The 9,387-nt window shown below is 51.0% G+C and overlaps 1 pseudogene; it reads right to left on the bottom strand.

The window, feature by feature from the left end:
* Positions 1–4,711: 4,711 nt before the first annotated feature.
* LOC125526438 lies at positions 4,712–7,042 on the bottom strand (annotated as a pseudogene).
* Positions 7,043–9,387: the final 2,345 nt, after the last annotated feature.

Genomic DNA, 9,387 nt, shown 5'->3' with positions numbered 1-9,387 from the left:
GTTCCACTCGACGAATCGAACCATGAAGATACTTAACGAGAAATCAAGTTCAGATAAAGCCTAAAAGGTCCCAGACCTCAGATCAAAGTACTCGAGCCCTCAGCTCGGCAGAGTTTAACTGTTACAAGTCCACTCGGCATTCCGAGGTAAATTTAAAAGTTTTTCATTCCTCGGGAGGAGGACTGGAAGGGGCGACGAACTCGTCCAAGTCGATCCCGTCGGCAATACGGGTGGCAGCGGCAATGAAAGTCTCCATGAAGTCTTGAAAGTTGTGCTTCCTGGTATTGGCAACTTGGATGGCGGCCAGCTTTTCTTCTCGCGCCTCCTTGCAATGGACGCGGACCAGAGACAGAGCGACATCAGCACCACATCTAGCAGAAGATTTCTTCCATTCCGCCACTCGACCTGGGACTTCATTAAGTCGAGCCATCAGGGACTCGAGGTCGTTCTGAAGCGTCGTCCCAGGCCAGAGTGATGTGTCGATCCGCGACATTGCAACCTTCAGTCGAGCAAGATAGTCAACTACGCTGGCAATACGAGACTCCAGACGGAGCACGTTCATTGCAGCCTCGTCCTTCATAAGGGAGTTAGCAGGGTCCAAGCCTAGCTCCACTCGACTGGTCTCCTCTTCAAAGTTCTGACAGAATTCTGCAAACACGATTCAAGAATAAGACAGTGGCCCTACACAGACTTGGTAACTGCAAGATAGTCGGGGCAGAGTAATTACCTTCGAGAACGACGAACAGCTTCTTGGCGAGTCCACCGAGATAAGCCTCCAGATCGTTCCTCTTCCCGGCCAGCTCACCCGCCTTGTCATGCAGAGCCACGTTGTCGTTCTTCAGTCAGCTGACCTCCTGATTGGCTACCTCGAGAGCAGCTTTCAGTTTGGAGTTCTCCTGCTCAAGAACTCCGACCTAAGCCATTTTCTCTTCAGCAAGCCTCGTCTTGTCCAAGACCTCCTTTTGTGCCTCTGCAAGATCTTGATCTTTCTTCTTCAGAGCTTCCTACAGTTTATCTGCGGCGCATCTAGTGAAATCAACATCAAGAATGGACAAGAAAGAAAAGCCACTTGTCAAGAATGGAGAACCTCACCCGCCATACCTTTTGCTTCTTCCTGCGCCTTCTTCAAATTCTACCGAGCAAGCTTCAAGTTAAGGTTGAGCTGGATCTGCTGATTCTCCAGCTCAGTATAGCGAGCTACAAGTTCGCAGGATTTCTGTAAAAAGAAAAACCAGTCGACAGACGTCCAAGATAAGTTGCTTCCGAGTAACTAAGAGACAATGATGACGTTTCTAAGACCACAGCCGAATCAAAAACATTCGACAGTAGTCTCGGGGACTACACCCAGTGGGTGCACTCAGCGTGCCCCCATTGTAAAAAAAAGTCGACTGCCCGCAGTCGACCGGATACAGTTCCATTCGACATGGCCTGACCAGACCGAGTGAAGAAATACGGCTACAGCAACACAATGTAAAGACTACAGTCGACTGCCAGCAGTCCACCGTAGTCTCGGGGACTACACCCAGTGGGTGCACTTAGCGTGCCCCCACTCGTCCAAGAACACCCAGTGGGTGTACAGATACAAAGATCTTCGGAAAAGAGATTCTTCAAACAGCATATCATAACAAACCAAGTGTTGAGTCGACTGACCTGGACGTTGCTCTGAAGAGCCGAGCTCGCGTCATAAGCTGCTTGGCTGGCCTCCCGAGCCACCTTCACTTGCTCCATCATGATCCCCGCCTGGCGTATAGCCTCTTTCACGGTAGCCACTTGGTCCTCAGGGACGGGGTACGCGGCAAAAGGCGAAGGCGGATCCGCAGTCGACGTCGAGGGCCGCACACTCATCAGAGGAATGGCGAAAGTCACAGAAGCCCGAGTGGTGTCACCACCATCCCGAGCTACGGCCTCAGACGCCGGAGCAGATTGGGGGGTCTTGTCAGCCGACGCCCTCTTGTTACTCCTCACTCTCAGCGGCTCATTGTCGTCGTCATCCGGGAGGTCGATAACATGAGGAGGAGCTACAAGGAAAACATTCAATCGACCAGAGTTGCAATAAACGTTCGGTCGACTCAATGCAGAACATCAGTAATCATACCAGGGTTGGAGGTAACAGCATCCTCCATCTCTTGGTCGTCGTCCTTGGCGGAAGTCTCAGAAGTAGCAGCGCTGCAAATCTCGAAAGTCAGTCAGTTGGCTCAATGAATCGACCAAGGATCTGTCCACGGTCGACAAAGGAAAGCAAAGTTTTATTATTACCCAGAAATGGTAGGGACAGCCATCTTCATCTTGGGCAGAGCCTTGGGCGGCTTGGACAGCATCGCGCGCGGGTGCTTGGGAGCCTTCCCAGTCGGCGTAGGAGAAGAGGTCCGAGGGCGTTTCGACGACTGCCCAACAGGAGCAGTCGCCTTGCCACGTTCCCGCGCTGGATCGTGTGTGAGCTTGGATCGCCTCTCCGGGCGGGGAGGTTCAACCTCCTCCTCCTCCTCTTCGCTGGAGTCGACGTCGTCGCCTCCCTCTCCTTCACCATTGGACTCCCACTCGCATTGATCGTCTCCACTCTCGCCTCCGCTCGCCTCCCCTTCCTCAGTCGGCTCCTGTGCCCCGTTGGGCGTCGAGTACATCTCAGTAGTCGCCTGGAAAATAACAGACAAGACAAAAGTCAATCGGCCAACTCAAAGAAGACCAACGAAGAAAACAAGATCTCAGTCGGGAGTATAAAGACATACCTAGTCCACGTCGTATGAGTTGTCGAGTGGAATTACCCTCCTGGCCCCTCGGGGGTTGTCCTTGTTTCCTGTGATGCTCGACAGCCACCCCTCCAGCATCTCATCGGTGACCTCCTCCGGGTGGACCCGAGTGGTGTCGTCGATACCCGAGTACAGCCACATCGGGTGGTCACGAGCCTGGAGCGGTTGGATGCGCCTCCGAAGGAAGACCTCCAGAAAATCCATACCAGTCACGCCCTCGCGGACAAGCTCAACCACTCGACCAGCCAGCACTTTGACTTGGGCCCTTTCTTCCGGCGTCACTTTCAGAGAAGCAGGTTTTTCAGCTCGGTCGAGAGAGAAAGGGGGAAGACCAGTCGACTGTCCTGGGGTCGCCTGGTCCTGACAGTAGAACCAGGTCGCCTGCCAACCACGGACCGACTCCGGGAAAGTGATAGATGGAAAACAACTCTTTCCCCTCGTCTGGATCGCCAGGCCCCCACATAGCTGGATCACCTGCGTCCTTTCGTCACTCGACTTGGCCTTCTTGACCGATTGGGAACGGCAGGTAAAGATGTGCTTGAAAAGTCCCCAATGGGGGCGGCAACCCAAGAAAGCCTCACACATGGAAATGAAAGCAGCAAGGTATACAATGGAGTTGGGAGTGAAGTGGTGGAGCTGCGCTCCGAAGAAGTTCAGGAAGCTCCAGAAAAAAGGATGGGGCGGCAGAGAAAACCCGCGGTCGATGTGGGTGGCTAGGAGCACGCACTCACCGTCGCGGGGTTGAGGTTCGATCTTTCTCCCCGAGAGACGCGCAGCTTCGTGGGGAATGACTCCCCCCTCGACCATGTTGTCGAGATCCTCTTGCCAGATCACCGACGGCATCCAATCGCCCTGGATCCAGCCCTGGGGCAGAGCGGACCTTGAGGAGGATCCGCCCCGAGCAGACCTCTTCCCTTTCCCCTGCTTCACCGCCTTCTTCGTGCGCTCCAGAGCGGACGTCTTGTCCTTCGCCATCATCGCCGACAAATCTCGCACAGGCCTGCGGCGCTAGGGTGAGAGCGGAGGTGGCGGAAGGACTTGCGAAGGGAGAGAGGAAGAAGAAAGGAGAAGAAAGCACACTGTTTGGAAACCCCGAGCCGGCGACTTATAAGGGGCTGCTCCCGAGTGGCTGACTGGTAGGCCCAGGCTATCCAGTCAAATCCCGCAGCAGACGCGCGCGCAGTACGTGGCGAAAAAGGCGACGCGGGGATCGAGGAGCTTCCGCTTTATCGCTTCCGATTACTGCGGCCGCTCCCGTCCCGCGCGCTTCCTGAAATCCAAATCCCGCGACATCCGCGGGCTACAGAACAACTTGTCAAAACAGAAGACCCCGCTCGCGCCGGCACTCGGTGTGTCACAAGTAAAGAAATTCACTCGACGAAAGGCCTGGAATGGATCAAGGCGACTGAAAGAGGTTGATGACGTCATCCGTGACGATTGGCCCAAAACGAGGCACTCATGTAGCCCAAAGAACCGGTCGGAAAGATCTCCAACTCTTCCCCCACTCTAACCTCGATCCATTCGGGGGCTAATGATGAAGCTATGTACCTAGGGTAGGGGCACGGACCCGTCCAAAGAGCCCTACCCGAGGACATCCCTAGAAGAAGTCACCTTTCAATCGACTTGAAGGTATCCCACTCGACGGATTCAAGACACTCGACCAAGAAGCTATCACTCGACATGAAGCTAGCCACTCGACCGCCAGGAGACTCGAAGTCACTCCGCAGGCAAACGGTCGGGTATTAAGTAGTCTTTATGGTCATTATAGAACTTTATTAGGGGCGTTACCAGTAACGCCCAACCTTAAATGTACCTTAAACCCTGCATTACTGAGGGCAGGAGAGGGCCGGCGAACTCTATATAAGCCACCCCCTCCTCAGTATGAAGGGTTCGCACCCCTGCTATTCACACATGCATAAATTCAATCGACCGCCTCCGGGCACCGAGATGTAGGGCTGTTACTTCCTCCAAGAAGGGCCTGAACTCGTAATCCTCGTGTGCTTACAACTCCTCCATAGCTAAGATCTAGCCTCTCCATACACACTCCCCTACATCACTGTCAGAGTTAGAACCACGACACAGCCCAGACGGTGAACAACCCAGTGCAGGGGATGAGGTACGGCGGCACGCATGGCAGGGGCCGACCTATTCCGTGGTGGATCTTTTTGACAGATGCTGCAATGGGCATTGCACATAACTGTCACATATCAGGGTTTGGATAGCAGGGGATCTTTTCTCCATAAAGTCATTCAAAATACCTTCTTGTTGTGGACATGACAAAAACAAATGCCGAGTAGTATCTGCAGGCCACTCGATTTTACTTGGTTCCACAGTTGCAACAACACATTCCTTTTCCATAATAGACATTGCAATATCATGCATAAGATCATGGATTTTACATGTATATTTGGAATAATACCCCCTGATATCTTTACTTTTCTCAATATCCAGAAAAAATGACCTTGAGGCAAGCTCATCGAAAATAAGTTGTCCAATGGCTTCAAGACTATCTTCTTTGTGTTCTGGGATAAAGCCATTTGCGATCCATAGTTGGATCAGCTTCGCCACATCAATCTTGTAATCCTTTGGAAATATAACACAATAGGCAAAGCACTGCTTCATGTGCGATGACAAGTCATTGTAGCTAAGCTTGAGTATTGGTAAGGTTCCAGTTTCCTCGGTGCAAATGCTGCTTCTAGATGCTATAGCCTTCCATTCTTTCACGCTGGTCTTGGTACGAAGTATAGAGCCCAGTGCACTTGCAGCTAAAGGAGAGCCACAACATCTGATCACAATCTGATGAACCATCTTGGCTAGCTCAGCAGGCTTTTTTTTCTCGAAACTGAATGCTCCAGCCTCAATAATTTCCTTTAAGAATCTATCCTCCAAACGACCAAGAAGGTGGGTATCTGCACCCATAATTTTAGCAACTCCTTTATCATGAGTTGTTGTCAGCACCGCACTACCCATGCCACCATGCTTAAAATGGTCCTTCAGCCTTCCCCACTTAGGGGCCTCTCTGTTCCAGACATCATCCAATACAAGGAGATACCTCTGCCCGCTCACCAATTTCTGAAGTCTCTCAAGTGGTGGTCTGTTTGCATCATCATTTTTCTTAGGAGATGCGTCAACTATACTCTTGGCAAGGGAATTAACATCAAAGGTATCAGAGACACATACCCACAACAACAATTGGAAATGCTTCTGAATTCCAGGTTCATTGTATATGAGCTGTGCTAACGTGGTCTTACCAATGCCCCCCATTCCAACAATGGCAACCACTACGAGATCTGCATTATTAGCATGACGAAGTAGTGTACCAACAACTTCCACCTTATCTTTGTCTCTGGACCTGCTAGCAATTTCTTGTGGGTCAGTGATAATATAATCGGTCTGCCTCCACTCTTTGAACACCACTGGCTGTGGCCGGTACTTGAACCTAAAGGCATGCATCTCTGTTATGAGGACCTCAACAGCCTATAGAATCCGACAAAGCTTGCGACCCATTTTGTAACGGAACACAATGCGGTTGTGAGTAGGGAAGAGTTTTATCACATCGAAGCCAAGCTTAGTGTAGTGCCCCTTGTTCTTGGCTTCACGACGGAGTGCTTCGTACTTGAATTCATCGAAGACTTCATGTGCCTCATATGCCACCATCTTAAGCTCCTGGAGCCAGGCTTTCGCTCCTTCTCTATGAGCCGTCGCCTGCTCCTCGGCATCTGTAATGACATCAAGGATGGACGGAAGCTTGCGTTTGAGAATTTTGTGTTGCTTTTCCAATCCCTCCATCACACTATATTGGTCCAGGAGGTAGTTGGACGCCTTGTTCATCAACATGGACACCAGTGGTCGAATCGCAATGGTGGCCACCAGCTCCGCCATTGGAAGGTTCAGAAGAAACTCCCACAACACAACATGTGGCACACTGCGAGCGCACTGCAGAATCCATGGATACGGGAATGGTGTGAGCAAGACGTATGTTGAGCTCGATACCTGTTCTTGAACTAATCAAGAATCAACAGTCCAATCTCACAACCATAGTTACCTGAAGCCGTAGTGACTTGCACGTGGACACTGAGCAGGAGCAGCGGCAGCTCCGTCGTTGCAGAGGCAGCAGCAACTCCGTCATTGCAGAGGCAGCAGCAGCACTAGCAGAAGCAGGCCGTTACTCCTGTGAAGTTGTGGCAGGCAGCCGGTTACTCCTCTGGGAAATGCTTGGGAGACCTTGAAGCATCCAATACAGATGACTCTTGTGTGGCCTCCCTCTCATAGAGATGCGTGGCCCTCAGCTGACTCAAGTCTTTGGCCTTGCATGGCAGTAGCACCACTTGTGCCTACACAAGTGTATCAGATGAGACGAGCATGCAATGCGGGACCACATTTAATTTCAACATCGCCACTTGCATATATGGGAAAATGATTGATAGTCTGTGACTAGCATATATGGTATTCCAGGGTCTGGGAAGACTACCTTTGCATGATAAGAAATGTTTCCCATTCGATGAAAAGCAGACTTGAAGAACTGCAAAAGAAAAACAAAATGCCACTGAATGAGACGAATCTACAGAGCTGCCAAGACTGACAGGTGAGCACCCCCTTAATTATGTGATCACTAACAAAAGGTGACTGTTTAACTTGTGAGTTCCATTTTTTTAGGGCTGAGAAGAAAGCTCTTACAAAATATGATGGTCCTACCACCACATTCTACCGGGCCAACGCCACCATCTACCTCCTCAAACTTGTAGATGTCCATAGAGTAGAAAATACAGAAACATCACATATTTTGCTTCTACGATGCACCCCCAAAAATCTGAAAACCTCCTATCACATAGACATCTAAGAAAAATGGAATCACACATAGACGCCTGGATGGCTTACTTCCTTGCTTTCAAAATCTGACGGGAGAGGATGTAATGCATCAGCCGCATCAATTGTTCCCCACTTTCCAATCAAATGAATAGCTTTTTTAGCTTATTGCGCATTATCACATACTACATACGAAGCTGCCAGATGATTTACAAATTTAGATCAAGATAAATATGGAATTGGCAGCTCAATACTCTATAACAGGTTGTCCGGTCCGTTAGAAAATAGTTCAACAAAATGTAGAATTGACAGCTCCAAAAGTTACCACACAGATTCCTTTCAGCACAAAAAAACATGAAACGATAAAATAACTAGTATGTTAGAAAACTAAATTCCGGTGCCCTTGTATTTATTGCTGGATATGGCAATCTCGAAATTGGTATGCTTGGAACGTGCCCAGAGAAAGCACCTTTCCTCTGATGGACATATGAAGTATGAAAATACAAAAGAGAAGCCATGCTAAGATATATATGGATGACTGGATGCTTTAACTAACTTGGATATCGATCCAGTCCACTGAACGGACGAACTTCGGAAGTGCTTTTTTTTTCAGACATCAAAGGAAAATGGAACTTCCGTACAAATTGCCTCCCCCTCCACCTGTATACCGTGTGTAGAAGGAAATTTGATGATTCTTTCAAGTGGCCTACACATAAAGCCCAAATTCAGCTAGAAAAGCGTAGATGTACATCAACTGCCCCCCAAATCACAGCTACATTTGCAGCAGGAGATTTGATTTTCCACAAGAGATCACAGGAAATTAATAACCTGGAGAATGAAAAAAGACTGATACACTTACACGATGGAGAATCAGTGATGTGTTCGAAAGCTGCAGGGTTGAACGAGTAGCCCATGGAACAGATTTCCCAGCCTCTGACACTGCTTAACCTTAATTTTGTTCACAGAAGGCACTGAAGGCAAGACGGTTGGGCCAATCCACATGTTAACGATGCTCTCCAAGAGCTTTTTATCATGATGTGAAGTGGTCATGAGGGTGGTCGGCGCGTGACGTCTCCCTCCCCGATCTGATGGCTCCACGGTGGCGCCAGTGCTCGGGCGGCGGTTGGCGTCGACAAGCGGTGGCGGGCGCTGGGATCTCGGCGGCGCTCCGGCGTGTGCAGGCGGCGGCGGTCCCTGTGCGCGGTCGGCAGCTTCGTCTCTGACCCGGACGGCGCGGGGGATGGCGGCGGCCCGGCGTGGCCGGCGATCTGGATGCGGTGGTGCCGGTGGCTCGCTAATCTGCCGGTACTCCAGGGTCTGCCTGGTGGTGCTGGTGGTGACGGCGGCCCGTGCACGAGAGTTGGATTCCTTCGAACCGATCTGGGTGAAAACTTGCCTTCGGCTTCTGCTAAGGCCGGCGGTGGCGGGGCTATCTGCGTCGTTCCCTTCTTGAAGGCATCGCCGTGGAGAAGTTCAAGGCCACTCTCTGATACCTCCAGGGGAAACCCTAGATCGGTTGATCGGATGACGGCGGCGCTCTGGTGTCGTTCCTTCCTTGGGGGCGTCATTTTTGGAGGTACACACGTGATCGAGGGACCAGAGGACGGATTCTTTGGTAGAGCGGTGCTTCATCCTACATACTGATGGCGACGGATCTTGACGACGTGGCGCAGTGCAGATTCGAAGTTTGCTGTGGGAGGATGGACTCGCGCAGGAGGACGGCGCTGTCGGGCGTCGTGGTGGCGTCGATGGCAGAGAGACCTGGCACGGTACATGTAACAATACAGTTCTGAAGATGGATTTGTGGCAGGTGGCTGCGGCGGCCTCGTACCCG

The sequence above is a fragment of the Triticum urartu genome, chromosome 1 (assembly GCF_003073215.2).
Source record: "Triticum urartu cultivar G1812 chromosome 1, Tu2.1, whole genome shotgun sequence".
NCBI lineage: Eukaryota > Viridiplantae > Streptophyta > Magnoliopsida > Poales > Poaceae > Triticum > Triticum urartu.
The sequence above is the reverse complement of the archived record's forward strand: the minus strand, read 5'-3'. Positions and strand labels throughout refer to the sequence as shown.